This window comes from Lissotriton helveticus, chromosome 9 (genome assembly GCF_964261635.1).
Source record: "Lissotriton helveticus chromosome 9, aLisHel1.1, whole genome shotgun sequence".
NCBI classification, from domain to species: Eukaryota; Metazoa; Chordata; class Amphibia; order Caudata; family Salamandridae; genus Lissotriton; species Lissotriton helveticus.
Window position 1 is genome coordinate 1,018,150,247 of NC_136070.1, and position 21,106 is coordinate 1,018,171,352.

Consider the following 21,106-nt stretch of genomic DNA (forward strand, 5'->3'; position numbering starts at 1 on the left):
ATTTTACAGGTGCGACACAGCACCTTCAGGGCATCATCTACAACGCAACCATCCCTCTGACATATCTTACAATGTATTTCACACTGATGCTGTGCCTTAGTGTTGTATATATGGTCGCAATGTGTGCACACGTACTTGACTCCCAGAAAACTTTTAAGGTTCAAGATACCGTAAAAGTGATTCTCATGGTGAAGGACATATACAGTCTTGTTTTTCACATGATCCCCGGTTGTAAAGTTCTTCCAAGAACCGTTGTGATAAAGAACTTTCACCGTAACGGCAAAATAGTTCTCAAAAAGACCTATGTCGCCAAAAGCCGACCATGCGGTCTGGAGGTATTTCAAGAACCTCATGGGCTTCAGCTGCTTTAGACATGATGACAGCGTCGGTGGAGTTGCGACCCATCAGCAATTCCACGATGCTGGCCGCCAGACATGTGTTGGCTGCTCCGTTGTTAAAGTTGGGCAGCCAACGTTGTTTCTTACCAATGATCTTACTGTACAGGACGCTCTTTAAAGGCCTGGAAACACCCCCTCATGACCCCTTACATTGAGGGCTATGACTCTGAAAGTGCCATAGGCGACTAGTTCAGCCTTACTCTGTAAAAGCTTCGACAGGTTTTCTAAAAATTACACAGCATCAAACACATCAAGGGCCCTTCGTTTGGTGAACAACGGACTGTCAAGGCCCTGCCCCTGGAAGCGGAGCTGGAAAAAATCATTAGGACCCACATCACGTATCAACCTATCTATGAGTGATTGCACAGCCTGCTGTATGACTAATTGCCCGTGCATGGAGGACCTTATCCGGTGTAGGTTAATAAACCTAAACTCCTCGTAGTGCTCTGTAGCTTTAAATCTCTCTACAGTACGGCTGTAGGTTCTGACGCTCTCTAAGAACACTGTCTCTGAATCCTCATCTTTAGGAATCTGACTGGAGGGGGAGTTTGCTGCTGTATCATTTTGGGGATTCTGGTTTAGGCCGGGCTCGGGGGTCCTTTTAAGACGCCGTGTAGTGCATATTTTGGCTTTCTTTAATTTACTTATTAAAAGCCGGTGTTGCTTAGCGCTATTAGCCCACTTATGTTTTTTTCGGGACCATACTTTTCTAGGTAGCCGACCCCCTCCTACCTGAACAGTATGGTTTGTGTCTGTGTGTGATGTGCTCATAGAGACCTCTGCTACAGCCCCAGCCCTAGTGCCTTCTGTGTGTACCTGGGATTGTCGTTTTGGTGCTCTACCCCGAGATCCCTCCAATTGCAAGTGAAAATATATAATCTTGCTTGAGGGGTTCCATGTCCTTTTTACGGTTGAGGAAGCGTAAGAAACGCAGGGACTTTGTCAGAACTGTGTGGACCTTGCTGCTGTATTTAGATTTACGCTTACTTTTATTAACACCCAGGGCTTGTTGGGTCCTTAAGGGCCTACGTAGGCATAGTCAAGAGAGGATACTCCAAATATCGGCCACTGTTGTTTGGCACGTTTGTATGATAACCCTTTTACACTGGTCAACCATTTGTAGTATCTTTCGCTGCGCCTCCAGCCCCGATCTGTCGACGCTACCGCACACCCCTAGTTTTAAGGTGGCGGTGTTCACTTGTCGTTTTAACTTTCTGACCGCCAATTGTATGTCTTTCACATGGGCCCCTAGTACCTCTTTTGGGTTTAGAGAATCGTATTGCGGCGGATTAGGGATGAATACAGTGGCCGGTTGTACACCAGGCTGCAACATCCCTGGACCCCCACTCGCCCCATTCGCCGCAACACCATTCTGTAACTGAGGTACCGGAGGGTTCATAGAAAGCGGGTCCCAGTGCGAACACCCCGGGGCTGCCGTGAAAGGGTCCTCACTAGATATGTCCTCTAAACCCTGATTTGACCAATCGTCCCAACCCGTACTATTATCGCCGCATATTGCTGTTGGTGATGTGTGGCTTACACCGGGCGCGGGGCTGGTTGGGTCGTATGCTCCCGGTGGGGGGATAGGTGACATAAGTGTTGGGGAGTGTAAATGACCGTCAAAACAATTGTGGTCCCTATCGGCTAAGGAATTGTCGTGGTTGTGGGAGGGTGAATGTCTAACAGCCGTATACAAATACCCACTGTGCGTGCTGGAAGGGTCCTTGTGCGGTGCTTCTGCGGGGCTATCAAGTTTGGTGACCATATCTATCAATGCCTTGAGACCACCACTGCTAGCTTTGTAAGGGGTGTCTGGGGGCTGAGCATTATCATCCTCTGAGCCTCTAAGCCCAGAAGGCATGATTATAGCCGGTTTTAGGGTTTGGTCTAGGGGGAACCCTGCTACAGAAGCTGTTAGTTTATTTAAAACTATAGAGGACTTCAAGGTATGGGTAGGAGACGGCGTCGTAAGGGGCTTGATTAAGGGATCTGCCTGCACCCCGTGTTTCTTCTTAAGATAGTATCTTGAGAGGTGCCTCGCTTTAGGAGTTTGGGGATGTACATATCTTCAGCGACTGGCGTTGAGATTTTGAGAGGGTTCAGATACGCCACATCGCTTTTACACTGAACAGGCCTAACTTTGTCTGGGCTTGTAAGTACGTCTTCGCTCTTGCCCCCCTCCTGGTGTAGAATAGACATTCCTGTAGGATTGTTCAACATGCTGGAGGAGGGATTGATCTGACATTTCGCAGCCGTGCGGGTTCTCTGTTGTATGTGCGTGTAGTATGTGCAGAGCTTGTCCTGTCGCACACGCCTACTCACACCTTTTGCTGGAGGCTCTGCATTCTGAACGGTCGTTGTTATGTCCCTTAACGGCTTCGCAGACCTCTTGACCTCACACGTATTTTCAGCTGTGTTCTTTTGAATGGCTCCTAGAATGTAAGATAAAAAATAAATATATTAGAAAAAATAAAGAACATGTATAATGATGCTGGAGATAATGTGGAGAAGTGTGGCTCAATGGTTAGAGCGGCAGACCCTGATGCAGAGGTCTAGCCCGGGACCAGGGTTCAATTCCCTGCCTTGGCGGGTCTTGGGCTAAAAAATTCCACGGACCTGATAATTCTCGCCTCGATGCCTATTCCAATCATGGAGTCCCACTCTGCAACTCTGGGCAATAGCTTGCTTAATCTCCACAACGACCCCCACAACGCTAAGGATGCCTGGCCTCCACCTTGGGGGTGCCCAGGAGTGGACACCTCACAGGGAAAGCCAGGATGGGTTCCACAGCAGTATTCGTACAAGCGCCTTGAGACCCTTGCGGGTGAGTAGTGCGCTATACAAGTATCAATTTACATTTACAATGTTATGCTTACACTACCCATAGACACCCCACCACAATAATTTCTACACCGCCCCCCTTTGTACAACCCCTACAACACGGCGGCTGGCCCCTCTTCTACCTGCTAGAATAAAACACAGAGAGTTCTTTTTTTCGCACCCTTTTGTAAAAATACACCTTTTAGAGGTCTTTTCCCCACTCCTTTCTTTGTCATCGGTTCCTTTCCATATGTTGAAGCTTTCCTCTTTAGCGGTCTTTCTTTTGATGGTGGTGCAGCCTCTTGCAAAGCGGTGTCGGTCGTGCTTGTCTCTGAGGAACCTGCAAAGAAACAATAATCACATTTGTGGTATAAACAAGTCCTTAGCAGTCCCTTCTGAGAAGCCCTCCTACAGTACACCCCTGGGGTTATTGGGCTAACAAAGTCTAAGTCTTAGACAGTTTAAAGAACCCTGGCATTTCTTTTTGATTTACCAGAAAGAACCACATTATCCTGAATACGTTGCGACACGTCTTGAGCCCCCAGGTATAGCTCTAGATCATCAGAATCTAGTTGTAGAGCGGCGTCATAATCTATAAAAGCATGCACACATGAGAAGACCATTAGAAAAAAGCAGAACTTCTGAGACAATGGTGTACAAAAAACTACACAGAACTATGCAACTCTAAATACATATACGTGCTTGTATGGTTAGCATTTCGGTGTCGGTGATGTCAATTACAGGGATGTCCTGTTTAGGGTTAGATTTAAAAACAACAAAAAAAGGTTTAAAACTACACCTCATAAACAAGGCCTTACAGTTTGTTACATACACCTTAGAAAATGGCAATCATAAATTCAAAATTGAAAACAGCCTTCTCTGGACATTTAATTTTTAATAAGATCCCCTCATATCTACACACAATCCCAACATAGGTACACCCCTAACATGGGTGCATATCCATAGTATACAAACCTCAAGTTGTTCTTTTCAGCCCTTTAATAAACATAGCGCCGGGTTAGAATTTTGCTTATAAACTGCAAGTAACAAAAGGATATCTCCTAGGAAAAAAAGCAGTCATAATCTACCCCTAAATACATTATGCGCAGCACTGTCTACACTATATACACTCTCAGGTCTGCATTTAAAATGGATGTCTGGTGGTGGAAAAAACACGCATTTTAAAAATGGGCTGTCTGGGGTAGAGCAAAAACATGAGAAAAACAACCCTGCGCCATAGCCTATGCTTCTGGGCAAAGCACTTAATTTATTTATTTATTTATGCGTTTTTATATAGCACAGGCTTTACCCGAAGGTGTCAGAGCGCTTAATAATTGGAACAGTACTGATGCATGCGGCGCAAATTACAGGTGAACAAATTACAGAAGCAAACGTTTTGTTACATGCGGCAATAGTGATATTGTGAGCAAACAAAATACAAGAGGTAGCAAAGGTACATTACATGAGGAAAAAAGTGACATTTGTGCAAGTTACAAAAGCGAACAACGTACAAGTAGAGGTATAATACTGCAATAAATGTCAGACACTCAAGCACAAGAACAAACATTGCGTAGGCATTGGTGGCACTTTTGCAAGTATCTAAAGCAAACAAAATGTAAGAGATAGCAAACGGTGTGTTACAAGAGAAAAGTGACGTGTGCAAGTTACAAAAGAGTACCAAATACAGGTAAAAGGGTAATACTGCAATAAAGGGCAGGCCTTCAGATCGTGTATGAGCTATATAAAATTACCCCCAAAACACGCGATCTTGAAAGCGGCAGGGACGCTGCTAATCAGGTCCCTGCTGCTGTAAACACATTTTTTTTTAAATTTATTGAATGCCCCCTTTGGGGCCCAGCCAGCATGTAGGAAGCTCTGCCAGGGATCATCCGTGTCGCGTGTGCGAGGGCAGGCCCCGCCCCTTCATGATGTCAGGGGTGTCCCCGGTGACATCACTGAGGGTCGGGGCATGCCCTGGCATCCGCTTTGAGGACGCTGCCTGCTGCCCTGCCACATATTTTTTTTAAAAACACTTTATTTATTGTGAGCCCTCCTTAGGGGCTGTAGACACCTAAAAAAGCCAAAGCAGGCACATGGGCACCCCCAAGCATGGAGCTTCCTCTTCGTGATTGCTAGGACAGGGCCCGCCCCTTTCGTGATGTCAGGGGTGTCCCCGGTGACATCACGTAAGCGCCGGGTCCTGAACTCGCAGTCACGAAGAGGGAGCTCCCTGGCTCCCTGCAGCCGCTGCCATCGGGATCCACGTGGGATCCATGTATACGCAGCAATCTACCCCCAGAGCAGCGCCAGCGGTAAGTGGGCTCTGGGGGCTTCACTTTTGAAACCTTGCCTCGAGCCCCCGGGCCGCCTAAAGCCATCCCGCAATGCCCCGGATCCTGCACCAGCCCCCGAAGCTCCGCACCACTGCAGAGTGCTCCGGGGCTTCATTTTTAAAAAACGGATCGTCGAGCCCCACACCCGACCCCACAGTAGCCCCCAGAGTCGCGCACGGGACATAGCGGACTCTGGGAGCCACCCCAGCACAACAAACACCCCGGAGCTCCGCATTAAGTGCAGCGGGCTCCAGGGGCTTCATTTTTTAAAAATCGTGCCTCGAGCCCCAGCACTGCCTCACAAGCCCCCAGAGTACCACGCATGGCAATGGTCTCTGTGGGCCTTTATTTTTTATTAAAAAGGACCTCGAGCCCCACCGGCCATACCGCAGCACAAGTCCCAGAGCCCCTCACTTGGACCGAGGGTTCTGGGACCTTTTATTTTATGAATAACGGGGCATCGCGCCCCACACAGCTGCAGCAATGAGGCCCCCAGAGCACCACGCAGGGAAGAGGTCTCTGGGGGCTCTTTATTTTAATAAAAAAATGGGGCCTCAAGCCCCAACACCCTGGCCATCTTTATTTATTTATTTTAAAATAATTTTGGGGCCTCGAGCCACCCAAAGCCTTGCATAGACCCCAGAGCACCGACATTGGACATGCTACTTTGGGCCCTAGGACCACACCATGCCCCAGGACCTCATAGGGATCTGGGGTTACAAACCTTGTTTTTTTTTTGAGGGGTCCACCATCTAGTGTAGGAGTAGTGTGGCTCACAGGTTAGAGGCGGCAGACCCGGGAGCAGAAGTCGGCCTGGGACCAGGGTTCAATTCCCGACGCGGCAGGGTTGTGGACTTGGGTCAGCGGACTCGATAATTCTCGCTTCGGTGCTTACTCTAATCAGGGGTTCCACTCGGCAACTCTGGGCATTAGCTTGCCTAATCTCCACAACGGCCCCATCAATTCCAGGGATGCCTGGCTCCACCTTGGGGACTCCCAGCAGGGACCATCCCACAGGGAAAGCCAGGACGGGTTCCCCAGAGTTATACAGCGCCAGGAAACCTACGGACGGGTAGCAGTGCGCTTTACAAGCTCAAATACATGTACACATGTACATGTACATGTCCCTTCACAGGGCCTTTCACCTCGTATGGACCCTGACCCTGTGAACTTATAACAGTTTTTTTATCCAAGCGGGACAACTAGCAGAAGACTATACTGCCTGACACAGTTCACCGCCTGCATAACCAGAGGGTGAGTACAAACCGGTGTTATTTTATTTTGTTGGCTCTGGGACCCTTAAAGCAGTAGTGACCCCTGTAAAATGTTTCTATGTGCTGTAAAATACACATTACCCTCTACAGGTACCCGCCTAAGGCCTATATCATTATGCACCTTAAATACAAACCCTGCAACCTCTGTGACAGCCCAACAGCATAACCCCTATTAACATTAATACCTACACACCTAGCTTTTAAAAGCAATAATAATAATAATAATAATATAGCCATTTCTAGAGCGCCTGGTTACACTAAAACAGTGTGTCCCCGCGCTATAAATTGCTGTAAGACCCTAGAAGGCAGAAGACCGGAGGGAGGGGGAAAATTAAGCTAGAAACACTAGTTGTAGTTGGCAGGGAAAAGATGGGTTTTAAGTTTTGAACGGAATCTTGTTTCTGAGGGCTCCATACGAAGATCTATGGGCAGTTCGTTCCAGTGTTTACTTGCCAAAAACCTAAAGGAACGGCCTCCCATCCTGGCCTTGCGAATGCGAGGGAGTTTAAACAGCATTGCTCCGGCCGATCTCAGGTTCCGGATGGGGCGATGGACGGTAAGGAGCTTTTGCAGGTATCTTGGGCCCTTTCCTTGGGCAATGCGGTGGGCAAAGCAAAGCGCTTTGAACTTAATAAGCTCCCTGATGGGGAGCCGGTGAAGTCTTGACAGAGCCAACTTCCCAGATGCTCTGCGGGGCAGATTGAGAACCAGGCGTGCAGCAGCGTTTTGTAAACACTGTAGTTGGTGTAAGCCTTTCTTACTTAAACCTAAGAGCAGGGCATTACCGTAGTCAAGATGAGGTGTGACTAATGCGTGGATGAGGCTTCTCCTAGCGTTGATGGGAAGAAGGTCGAGGATTTTGCGAAGAGTTTTGAGTTTGCTGTAGCATCTACCCGTGACTTTGCTGACCTGGTGTTTAAAAGAGAGATCAGCATCAAGCATAACTCCGAGGTTCCTGACTGATTCCGATGGAGAAGGAATTGCGCCCAGTTCAGTTGGCCACCACTCAGGTGACCAGTCACAAAAGGATTTACCGATGACTAAAAGCTCCGTCTTGTCGCCATTAAGGCGTAGGCAGTTGTTATTCATCCAACCTGCTACTGACAGAAGGCAGTTGGAGAAATTGGTGGCATCTTCCTGATTGTGTGTGAGTTTAATCATGAGTTGGGTATCGTCAGCATACGTGACAATATCCACTCCGAAAGATTGCACAATGTGGGCCAGGGGTTCCATATAGAGATTGAACAAGGTAGGGCTCAAACTGGAGCCCTGTGGAACCCCATGTCTCAGCTTCCTGGGGGAGGATTTGAATGGAGGACAATGCATTTGAAAACTCCTGTTTTCAAGAAAAGATTTAATCCATTCAAAGGCAGATCCTACCACTCTCATATCCGAGAGGCGAGACAGCAGCGTTGTGTGCAGCACGGTGTCAAAAGCTGTACTAAGATCTAAAAGTACCAACGCTGCTGTCTGCCCCTCATCCGCCATTTGCCTCAGACATTCTGTAGAGAAGAGAAGGGCTGACTCAGTAGAGTAACAGGCTCTGAACCCTGACTGTGTGGAGTGAAGGAGAGACTCATCTTCAAGATGTTTCATGAGTTGAATGTTGGCTATCTTCTCCACCACTTTCATACAGAAGGGGAGGAGGGAGATAGGGCGGAGATTCTGAAACTGGGAAATTTGCACATTGGGTTTCTTTTTTAATGGGATGACTTGGGCCATTTTCCACCTATCCAGCACATGGCACTCTTGGAAGGATAGAGTTATCATATGACCAATATGATCAATAGTGCTTTCTAAAATTCCCTTACAACGTTTCGGAGGGATGATGTCCATGGGTGAGCCGGACTGAATGCTATTAGCGATGCTAAGCAGGTCTTGTCTGTCAGGGACTTTAAAACACGACAGGCAAGGTTTATTGTCTGAAATATCCACTGTCGCACCGTGATCAGACGGTGGATCAGTGCCACTCGTAAAGGTGGTGTGTATTTTTTCAACTTTGCTTACAAAGTAGTCTGCAATAGAGTGACATAGCTCATTGGAGTAGATGTCCTGGGCTTCTAGTCTAGTGGGTACCATAAGTTCTTTATATACCGAGAAGAGTTCTTTGGTGGGGTTGTCTGCCAGTTCTATTCTTTCCCTGAGATAATTGCCTTTAGTAGCTCTCAAGAGTTTATGATATTTTTTTTGTTCTGCTCTGTAATTAAGCTTGCTTTCTGAATCATAGTTTTTTCTCAAGGAGCGTTCAAGCTTTTTACATTTCGCTTATTTCTTTAGCACACCTAGACCCTAAAATAATCTGCCTCCAAGAGACGTGGGCAGTTGAATAATTTCAGTTAGATAACTACTACGTGTATTGTAGTGCAGCAAAAAAATCTACAAAGGGGCATGCTAGTGGAGGTTTAGCCATCCTGCTAAGTTGCGAGTTAGTATAGGTCCCTGAGATATTTATTCATCCATCAAATTTCTGTATCTGTGCAAAGTTAAAATTAGATCAAGACAACTTGGGATGTGTAACATTTCTCTATGTGGTAAATGTTTTAGTATTTCTTATGGGGGGTTTCAGTGTCCAAGGCGCTACTGTATCCAGAGCTTTGGACATCCAACTCTCATAGTCATGCCATGCTTCCAGAAGGGTGTCACCACGGGGAGGGGGTTCCTTTAGCAGGGCAAGATTAAAAGAATCTAGGCTAAAATGTTTCCAATTTCTGCATTTGTGGGAGTTGGGCTTAGTATTCCCGATTTCCTGAGGAGTACCATTTACCACAAAGGGAATAATGTAATGGTCAGACCAAGTGATTCTAATCGGAGTGGAGACCTTAATACCATCCCAATTAGCAAAAACAGGGTCCAAGAGATGCCCTAATTGATGCGATGGGGACAATAATTGTAAGTTGAGCATTAGAGATTTCAGAGCTTCATCCACCGCCTGTGCCTCCCCACAGTCATTGTCTTCAAAATGGAGGTTTAAGTCACCCAGAACGAGTAATTTTTTATAACGGAGTGCAGGTTGAGTTATCAGTTCTGTGAGATGGTCACAGAACTGTGTGCCCCCCCCACGGGAGGACGATATATAAGGAATCCATTGATGGTATTTTTAGGGCAAACGTTTATCGTGAAAAAACCACACTCACTGTTAGATAGGGTGGCTTTCTCTAAAGTACATTGTAAGTCCCCCTTATATATCAGTGCTAACCCCCCACCTCTCTGGCGAACTCAGTCAATTCTGAGCAGACCGTAGCCTGGGGGAATAGCTTCAAGGGTTTTGGGCGCCGATGTGTCATCTAACCAAGTTTCAGTCAGAAAAAGGACGTCAGGGCCCTCCTCTGTGAGCAGATCATGTATCTCCTGTTTATGCTTTTTCATAGATCTGCAGTTGAGCAATATCAGCTTTATTTTGGCTGTTTCTTGTTTTTCAATGTTCGAGGGGTGTGCAGTAAAGGCACAGATCTCACACTGTAGAGAGGGAGTGTCCGCTCGTAGGTTGTGGCGGCAGCTATCATTGAATGTGGGACACAGAGATAGTAGTTGTTGTTTGGTGTAGAGAATACTACCGCTATTTATACAGTCACTATCAGGGAGAGCAAGGGGTCCACAATGAATCAACAAAGCCATTATTCACTTCAGACACCATCCCAACCTGTTTTAAACAACCTTTTAAACGTAACTTGAAAGCATTTACAAACTCTAGCAGGACCCCATTAAACAAGCCCCCACATGTTGAAATGTTTCTATGACCTGCATAATCTTAAGGTTAGAACCCTGTGCCACAACCAAAACCACCCTTTATTCACATTACATACAGTTCCCTTGCGCTTAGCGCATTTTAAAAACTTAAAATGACAACCACCCCTTTACACATCCAGCATTTTACACCTTAGACAACAGCCCACAACCCCCATTATATATTATTTAAAACATTATGAACACTGTCCGACATTGCACTAGGTACCCTTTTTAAAATATTTTAAATACACCCTCCTTCACCTTAAAAGCCTTGCTCCTGATACTTTTAAATAAAGCCTTAAACATACAACATTGCGCCAGCCCCCTATTTTACTTACAGGCATAAATGTGTAGCACGCTGCATCAATCTGTGATAGGTTGTTCTGATCCATTATTCCTTGAAACTCCTGAATTGGGCCTGTGCAGCAAAACAATCCAAGTATGTTGTTCCCTCTGTTTTTTTTTTTTTAATGGCTATTTCTGCTGACCCCACAGAGCATGCTTTTATACATGGACTGACCTGATGATTAAGTCAACACCCTTTATGGAGGTGTGGTTTAGAAACATGTAATGGGGGCCTTGGGGGGAACATTTTCTGACCAATCTTCTGTTAGCCCCCTTTAACATATGTTAATTAAACCTACTGTCTATAGTGGGAAGAGAGGTGCTCGTGACTCAATCTCTGGGAAAGATAAGCTCTTTCCGTAGTTTAGGGACATGGCGGATGCCCATGTTTTTCTAATCAGGGCTTTGTTTGTTAGATAGACTCTTATTATTATGACAGCTTTTAAACCTATTGTTTGCTGAGGGGAGGGATGTGTAATCAGCAGTGCTTGGGACTCGTGACTGTTCTCCTGGGAAGGTGGGGCCTGGTTGATTAGTTTTTCTTTCCTCTTCTCAGCTTTACTCTGCAAACATTTAAACATGCCCGGACATCCCCCCTCTTACACGAAGCCATTTAAATATCCCCAGACATCCCCCCTCTTACACGAAGCCACTTTTTGCGCACACATTTCCCTTAACCTAAATGCCCTGCTAGGCTAACATAACATTTAACACTGTCTCGTGCTCTGACCCCCCCCCCCCCCCCCTAAGCTACATCCCCCACAGCCCAGCTCCAGTTAGGGAGACCACACATTCCTCATGTCACCAAACTTTTTGCTCACCAGCTGTCATTTTTAAGGACAGAAACACCATGTCACTTTTGGGGACACATACCTGTCACTTTTAAGGACACACACAGGCATGTCACTTTTAGGGACACAGACCTGTCACTTTTAAGGACACACAGACCTGTCACTTTTGGGGACACGCATGATGAGGAATGGTATCCCTTCTTTCTACTCACAGCAATGCACCTTCATCTATTATCTCAGCAATATTCTGGGGGCAAATCCAAAAGCACCCAACACTGTCTTAAAGGGTATGGCATATGTCAGAGCACCAACTCTGCACCCTTGTTCCTAAAATTATCCAAAACCTTATTCCTTATTGGCCTTGTGTTACTGGCCTCACTTAGCCTAGGAGGCACAGCAACACTGATATTATGTAAATCCTCTATCTTTTCTACTGCTTGTCCAGCACTTTTAGCCGATGCAGACATCCTCATCCAGTTCTATTAACTCTATGGGCTTTCTGTACTGCTCTAACCATTAAGGCATGACACCATACCACAGTTTGGAGCTGTACCACAGACCTTACTCTTGTAATGTCTGCTGCATGTCTCCCTGGTCCTGTTTCCTCTTACTGTCAACTGCACCGTAATACCACTCCAATATACATAGGCTTCTGTGGATTTTGATCCATTGGCATTTAGTGTTGCCTTTGCCAAATTATCTACCTTATAGATGGAGAGCTCAAGATTGTCAATGATAATCGCAAGATCATCAATGTATGTTTCTCGCAGGCCTTAAGTTGTTCCAACTTTCAAATTAGTACTGTCTAGGAACCTGATTTAGAGTTTGGCAGATGGATTAATGTCCTACAGACAACCCAACCCACAAATTTAGAGTTGTCCGTAGACACCGCTGACATCTCTCCACATTGACCAAAGTCGCTGTCATGGCAGTTCCTGTCAATGTAGGAAATGTCTGATTGATGGCACTGCCAGCCATAACTGCTGGCTGTAAAACATTTCAGTTTTTGTTCTCCCAAAAACTCCCAAAGTGGGAATTTGTTTGTGAAAAACAAAAAAACTAATGATCCTGAACCCCTGTGAGTTTTCTTCCAGGGTGAGTGTGTCATCATTGATTTTTTTCCCTGTCCCTCACCCCCAGGTTTCTCCTTAGATTGATGAACAAGACAAAAGAAGCATGGCACTGTCCACCTTAAATAGGGCAGTTTAATGTAATGCCCTTTGATGGAGTAGGAGTCATAGAAGGAAATACAGTATTCTGTTGAAGAGACCATAGGGGGCTCAGTCAAAAGAATATGTATGGTCTGCCTATTTATAAATGAGGCAGACGGACCAAGGGTTTGGCAGACAAGGTACTCCATCACATTTGCAACAGAGTAAGCTGTCCACCAAACTTCAAATCAGGCTCTAAGTTGCTGTCTTGTGTAATAAAGAAAGCTGCTTTTTTAATCTCAGCTCTTGAAATTGCCAAAAGACATGCGATTCTGGGCAAATCTTATTTCAGATGTTAACAAGACAATGTTTTTCAAGGGATGGTGGACAAACCCCAATATTTGTGAACTATTTATTTTACAGACTCTCACAGTAAATTTCAAATATGATAACATGAGATAAATCTCTTGTAAGTCCAACCAGCCTTAGGGTGGTCTACCCCCCAGATTTTTGCCTTCCTCCTCCACATTTTGTGACCTCGTGGTTGCTGGCATTAGGATTCTGGACACTATACCACTTTAACCAGCTCTAAAGTGCTTGTGCTCTTTCCTCTGAATATGATAATATTGGCTAGTCCCCAAAAGGCATATTTATTTACTTATAAGTCCCTAGTAAGGTGCTACTACATGTATCGAGGGCTTGTAAATTAAATGCTACTAGTGGGCCTGCAGATTTGATTGTGTCATCCACTTAAGTAGCCTTATCAACATGACTCAGGTCTGTCATTGCAGAGCCTGTGTGTGCAGTTTAAATGGCCATTTTGACCTAGAAACACTAGCCTTTGACAAACCCAACCCTTCCTTTTTAATACAGCTGATATAACACTATGGCAGGTCCTGGACAGCCCAGATGACAAGGTGTATTATTTTTAAACGGCAGGACATGAACTTTTAAGTTTTACATTTCATGGTCGTAAAAAACTCTTACATTCGTTCTTCACTACTGCAAGGCCTATGTCTCCCATCGGGTAACATTGGAGTTGTCTTATTACATTTTATACCTGTAATTTCCAAATGGGAAGAGATGACGAGATCATTTTTGGTGTCTCTGGAATCTGAATTTAAAATCCTAATTCATGGTGAAGTTAGATTTTAAATTACAATTCTGAAAATGCCACTTTTAGAAAGTTGCCATTTTCTTGACTTATCTATTGCAGCCTGTCTCTGGCCACATGACTGGGTGTAGTTGGCAGCTGGGCTTTGCGTTTTACTCCTAGACAGCCACACACATTAGGAGATTAGGTGGGTCTGGATGGGTCTTCACTGACAGGATGGGAGGGAAGAGCTGGATCCACCCTCATTTACACCTAGCTAGGCTGTGTACCATCTCCACACAAAAGGGCTGCATACCCCCTGTAGTTAGTCTGGAGCCCGGGCAGGAACAGCAGGGCATCTGTGCACTTCAAAGGCTGGCCTCCTGAAGCTTCTTCCCACTTCAAAGGCGCAACTGGGTATACATACTGTACCTCAGACATCAACACTTCAGTACACTTCTGGACCTCTGTATACTGTGCCAGAAAAGACTGTGGTGCTGCTGAAGGACTGCCACTCTGTTGTACTGCACGCTGCTGGAATCCTGCTTTGCTGTGCTGATCTGCTGCCTGCCCCCTCTTGCCTATGTGAGAAGGACTGGACCTGCATCTCTTGAACCCAGAGCGACTCCACAGGTTAGTTGTCTGGCATCCTGATCTGAACCCTGAGGGATATAATAGGCTTCCAACAACCTTGCTCTGAACCTGGACTCTGTGTTCTGTGAGGTAAGTCTCCCCTGCCAAGTGGTGTCACCCCTGTCCTGGACCCTTGAGAGTGGGCTTAAGATGCTTTGCCAATCTCTATGGATTCAGTAGAGCTGAAGCAGCACCTCTGCTGCATGGCGAAACCCTGAGCAGAACACATGCATCTCTGCTGCTGTGTGTATTGGACCTGTCACAAAAACTTGCATTGTTGCGGCAGCCGGCATCGCCTTCAGAACTGTCACTATATGAAGCATTCCTCGGTGCAGGCCCTTGCATCTCGATGGCAGCTTCAACGACAATGTCAGACTCGCTTGGCAGCCTGGCAGCTATTTGGTACCGACACATCGCCCCCAACTGTGCGCCACATCCTTGATGCCAGACTTCGCATTGCAAGCCCTGTCGACGAGATCCTTGATGTCAATGCAACAAGACCTTGCATTGCAGCCTTGACGCATCTCAGAACTGCTGCATCGCCCCAGTTGCACGACCCATCTTTCACTTGGATCCACTCCACAAACAGGTTAAAAGGTACTTCGGGGGAGATTTACTAGGACAAGTGATGCAAATCTGTGCCAAATCCTTTTTTCCGATTTACTTTCCCGCACTAAACTGAGCCCTGGAAATAACGTGAAAGTAATACTTAGCGCCAATGGGGTATAGCGTGGGTGGAGCATGGGCATTCCCATGAAACCACCCAAGGTTTCTGATGCTGAGCCCTATTTACTAAATAAAGGAGACAGGGTTTAGCATCAAAAAACTGCACCCTTTTGAAGTAGGTGTAATGAAGGAGAAATGCTTTAATTTCTCCTTCCTTTTCCGACTTTGTACGTGTGCTGCACAAAAAGGGAAACGGGTTAAAGTCAGTCTATGCATAGTATTTTGTACTGGAAGGGTAATCTTCCAGTACAAAACCTATGCTAGACTCACGGAGACCCCCTGCACTATAGTGCAAAGGTGTCTCCATGGTGCACAGCAGCTGATTTCGGAAACGGTGCAAGGGGAAGGGGAGGAGAGTGCCATATTTCTGCAAATATGATTCTCTCCTCCTCTCTTCTTTTCACGGAATGCAGCATTTGCAGCCGATGCACTGCATAAATAAGTGGTAAATATGGCCCTTTGGGTTCAGCAGGCCTAATTGGGTCCCTGTAGCTGATCCGTGCTCAATTGTGGCCGGCCTGAACTTGAGACTTTGTCCTGGTCCAGCGTGACCATATAGTCACAGTTGGCACTTTACGTCTTTTGGCACTATACTCTGTAAAATCTTTAAAATTCAATATCTTTAGCTCTACTAACTGGATTTTTGTCGTGTTGGTCTTGTTTTATATATTAAACGCTACTTTATTCTTCTAACTCTGTTGTGGGCTCCTTTTGTGGTGTGGCTCTCACTGGATAAGTGTGGCTCAATGGTTAGAGCGGCAGACCCTGATGCAGAGGTCTAGCCCGGGACCAGGGTACAATTCCCCGCCTCGGCGGGTCATGGGCTTAAATTCCACGGACCTGATAATTCTCGCCTCGGTGCCTATTCCAATCATAGAGTCCCACTCTGCAACTCTGGGCAATAGCTTGCTTAATCTCCACAATGTCCCCCACAACGCTAAGGATGCCTGGCCTCCACCTTGGGGGTGCACAGGAGTGGACACCTCACAGGGAAAGCCAGGATGGGTTCCAAAGCGGTATTCGTACACGCGCCTTGAGACCCTTGTGGGTGAGTAGTGCGCTATACAAATATCAATTTACATTTTACTATTTGAAGTATTACGCTAAAACACTAACCATTGCCCTAAGTAGACCCTGACTGCTCTGATCTAAGCTACCACGAGGGTGAGCGCATGTTCACTTGCGGTTTGCTTGTGCCCTACCCTGACAACGCTTGTGGTTGCTGCTTGACCAGGGCTCGCACTTCAGTTGACAAGGACCCAAATTTCTGACACCTCTGCCCTGCATTGTGGCAGGGGAAGGTAGCGGGAGGAGAAGTCGATAATGCACAGACAAGCTATATCTGAGTTAGGAAGCTTATGTAGACTTAGCAGGACAGACTGTTTTATGACAATGTTCACTTATGCTGGCCAGTGAGACCTCCCTCTTGGACTGTGTGTTAATGAGATTGGAGGAAATAGCGATGAGATTGGCAAAATGACAAAATATGAATTACTTATGTATTTGGATAATGATCCGGACCGCTGTGATGCAAGTGGGTTGTTCGTCTTGTTTAGACTCTGCACTGGTGGTTCTGTAATCTAGAAGAGAAGGACACTGAATGTAGCATGGTGTGAGTTGCTTCGTTTTATGCTGTGTGCTATTTTTTTATCTGTTGAAAGCCCGCTTCGGTGTTATCTCTTTCCTTTTCTTTCTTTTAAGGAAGTTGTTCTTGATAAAAATTGTATGTTTTATGGTTTAATTAGAAACCTAGAGAAATATTAATTAATAAGTCAAGAAAGCAGCTGGGAAAGATCCCGGCACACGCAGGATCGTTCCATTGGGAATTGAACTTTTCAGGTCTGTGAAGAGACGAAGAACACCGCATGGTGGTGAAGAGAGAAGGCTGGCAACACTCATTAGATCCAGAGAGACATGGCCTCCTTCAGTGAGTCAGGGGAGTGTTGAAGGGTTGTAGGGTGTAAATGTCCCTCTCAATCAAGGGAGAAGACTCAAAATTAAAATACCTCAACTTTAAACAGAGCCTCTAATGATACGGAGTGCATGAAACAAGTAAGCCCGACCCTTCATACATTAGTTCCCTTCACCCTCCCATCAACTCGTCTATCCATTCATCTTGCCTCCCTTCCATCCATCCATCATCCTTTCAACTTTCCATCCTTCCTTCTATACTTTCAATATTTTCACCATCCATGTCAATTGTATCCACCTGTTCACACAATCCGCAATCCTTTCATCCATCCATATTTTGACCTTTCCATTTTTGCTATCAATCTATTCATCCTTTCAATTGTATGTCTGTCATTCCTTCCAATGTATCTATCCATTCATCTTTACACTTTTGTGTCCATCCTTCCGTTCACCTATTGATCCCTTTATCAATCATTTTTCCCTTTCTTCCTTTCACAAAGTGATCTTTTCACGCTTCTATCCATCCCTTCAACCACCCGACCTTGAACTCTTTAATTTTTCTTTTCACCCACACTTTCTTCCGTTGATTCGTTTTCATCATTCCTTTCATATTTGCTTCCATGCACTTGTTCGACCTGCCCTGTTCTTCCCTCAGAGCGTTTTGTAGGTTTTGTGTTGAGCCCTGCAGAATGAACAGGCGTAGACTGAAATGGGTTGCTTCTCCACCCGCAGATTAGGTTGGAGGGGGGGCTTGAAATGTTCTCCTTTGTGTAATATGTAAGATGATGATATTGTATGAATGACAATTTGATTTTATTAGGGATTTTGATTATTGGCTATTTGCATGTTCTTATCTATGTCATCATTGCTATATCATGATTGATTGAAGCCCGTCGGCTAATACTGTAGGAATGATATGCTTCCCTAGTAGGAATTGAATTGTTTTTACTAATATGGATGTTTTTTATTCGTCTCATTTATTTTATTCTCCTGCATCAGTATGATTGATTGCTGCCCATCTGCTGCTTTTTCCTTTACAGGGCATTAAAATATATCTTGAGTAAGCCTGGATGGTGAACTCTGCTCCGTTCGCGGAGTTTGCATAGTTTTCTGCACTCTGTGGGGCACGTGGGTGGTTGAATTTCTTAATGCGAGTGGTCCCGGCAGGTCACGACCACTCGCTTTGAGAAACCTTCCGTTCGCGTTGAGAAAGTAGAAAATCTACGCGAGCAGCAGAAATGAAGCTTCACCCTCTTAGGCTGCACATGGTGCCATTCGCAATGATTTTACAGCATGGGACAAACACCCAGCACACAAAATCACAGTGAACGGCATGACCCTAACGCACTCCGCCGCTTGTGGAACTCTGCATAGTGTGGGCAGCGTTTTTTTGTCAGCTCGGAATTCCGCAAATTCTGCCTAGGCTTAATCTTGAGATGCTTTAAATGTTTTACTTGTGAAGTATGACTTGTGCTTTCATCGTTAGTTGGCGAAATAAAACAGTATCATGCCAATGTAAAACTAATCAACTTTTAGTGGTCACCCCCATTTAAGCTGCTAGAGTGGGCTGTTAGTGTTCACAATGCCACTGCTCTTAATGTGTGTGAAGAATCTACTCAGAGGCTGAAGAATTATTTGATATGGTGTCTTATGTGGTTCATTTGGAAACCACTTGGCCACTTCGCCAGGGGTAATAAGAGCTACATAAATGCAATTGCAATACATGCAAACATTTTCGTGATGTCCCATCTGGGAGAAGGCTCTCAGGAACACAGTATTACTAACTTTCTTCAGGGAGAGGGGGGATGCCTTTTTGGGTCCCAGATATTGCACAAATTATAGGGGATTGAGGGTTTATATTTTCATTCTAGGCAAGAAACCATGGCATAATAGCTGCTAGCTGTGAAGCTAGAGGGTCATTAAACTGTTTTAATGCACAATCTAATAATTTTCAAGACATTTCTCTAATCAACCTTATTTTAATCTTAAATAAGTTACTAAGAGGGGATGTATGACGTTAGCACGCACACTGTTACAACGCGTACCATTACCATGCGGTTGTAACAACGCAAGTCGTTACAACGACTTGCGTTGGGGGGGGGCGCAAATTTAAAAAATATAATTTACTATTCCAACACCAGTCCCCGTGGATAGTAGGGAAGGTGTTGGAATAGTAAATTAAATGATTTTTTATCCTTGAGCGCCCCCCAGCGCAATTCGTTGTAACAACTTTCGTTGTTATAACCGCGTGGTAATGGTACTTCGTTGTAACGCGCGCGTTGTAAACGCTGTATACCCTAAGAGGTCATAGTTGTAATTAATTTGTTTATTTAATGTGTGTTATTTTGATTATCTTAATCACTGTTCTTTGTGTGATGTATTTTTAAGGGGGTAGTATTAGATGTTAAATAGTCAGAATCATTCTAATAATTGACTAATACAATACACCTATTTTTATTCACTACTAGCATTACAAAGTTTATGGATTACTTCAGTCTGATCAACTTGTCTAGGCAGCATGACCGTCCTCTGTAGGCCTCTATAAGATAGAAGGGTTTTAGATCATCCTCTCCAAGTTGTTGATATCTTTTCAATTGTTAGCTATTAATTGTTGCTCGAATATGAAACAAAATAACTTTTAAATTCATTAAAAGTTTATCAGTTCAAATAATACATAAAACAAATAGGTTGGTTTTCAAACATTTTATTGAGTTTTATATAAACATTACAAGCAGGAATTGAAATTGAATATTGAGGAATTGTTGCAGTAGAAAATATATGATTATGCCCAATCAGTTCATAATAAGTGACTGTGCTGTTTTGAATTACTTTGTGTGATACATCAAGAATGTTGTTATGATTATAGACTTCGAAACACAATGATATCCAGCGACAGGTGCACTCGTATAGTGGGTACTCCTTGTAAGATAATCATACAGGGTAAGTGAGAGAAATTTGGGCAAACTTAAAAACGTGTGCAATCTGGATAGAGCTAGAGTTGGTTAGTCCTTAGTGCTTGACTGAATACAAAAGAAACCCATAAAAGAGTCAAAAGAGAGGGAGAGCTTAGAAAGAGGGAAGAAGAAGAAACAGAAACAAGACAGGGAACGTGAGTATGAGACTGCGATAGTAATAAGAAACCCTCCATCTAGTATCTCTTAAGAACATTGCTAAGATGCATAGGTCATGTAAAGGTGATATCATTTCTGGCATGCCATGTCTTGTAGTTTCCGCCAATCAGTAGGAACTGCGCATTTGTGGACGACATAAACTTAGGTTGGTGCCAAACTGATTCCATGCACCCTCGTAGGATATGTTGTCTCTTGGAACAGCTAACTTGCAGTGCCACCTTTAGCCACCTGAACAGGGAGTGAACCGTTCTGGCAACCACTGAACATGACAACTCAGTTCCCTCAGGAACTCTGGTTACAGGCTTCAAACTTCCACTCAATCACTCATGCTTTCTTTTGCTCAGAGAAATATACAAAGAATACACAAAGGGGCGTTTTCAAACTTTATTGAACCCTAGCGATTCTTGTATAGAAAATATGGGCAGTGATGATTATTAGACAGAAGCAGACAAAAGTTATAATGAGTGTCAACACAGTGAATAAAACAAAGAGTTCTACCACCTTGTTGAGACAGGTTATAAATGCATACATATAAGAGATTATAACAATTGAGTGTATCCCTATGATGCTAACCCTAACCTTTGAGTCTGGGTGTGAATATATGATCTGCCAAGAAAACCCCTAGCTGGATGGTCTAACCCCTTTACCTGGTGGGTAAGAGTCTATTACCCCTTTCTTAGTAAGAACTAGACACCCATCACAGAGATGTCAGTCAGTTGCTAGGCAAAAGCTTCAGCATGCAGGGCCCCTCGGGATCCGTAGAAGTGTCTTCTC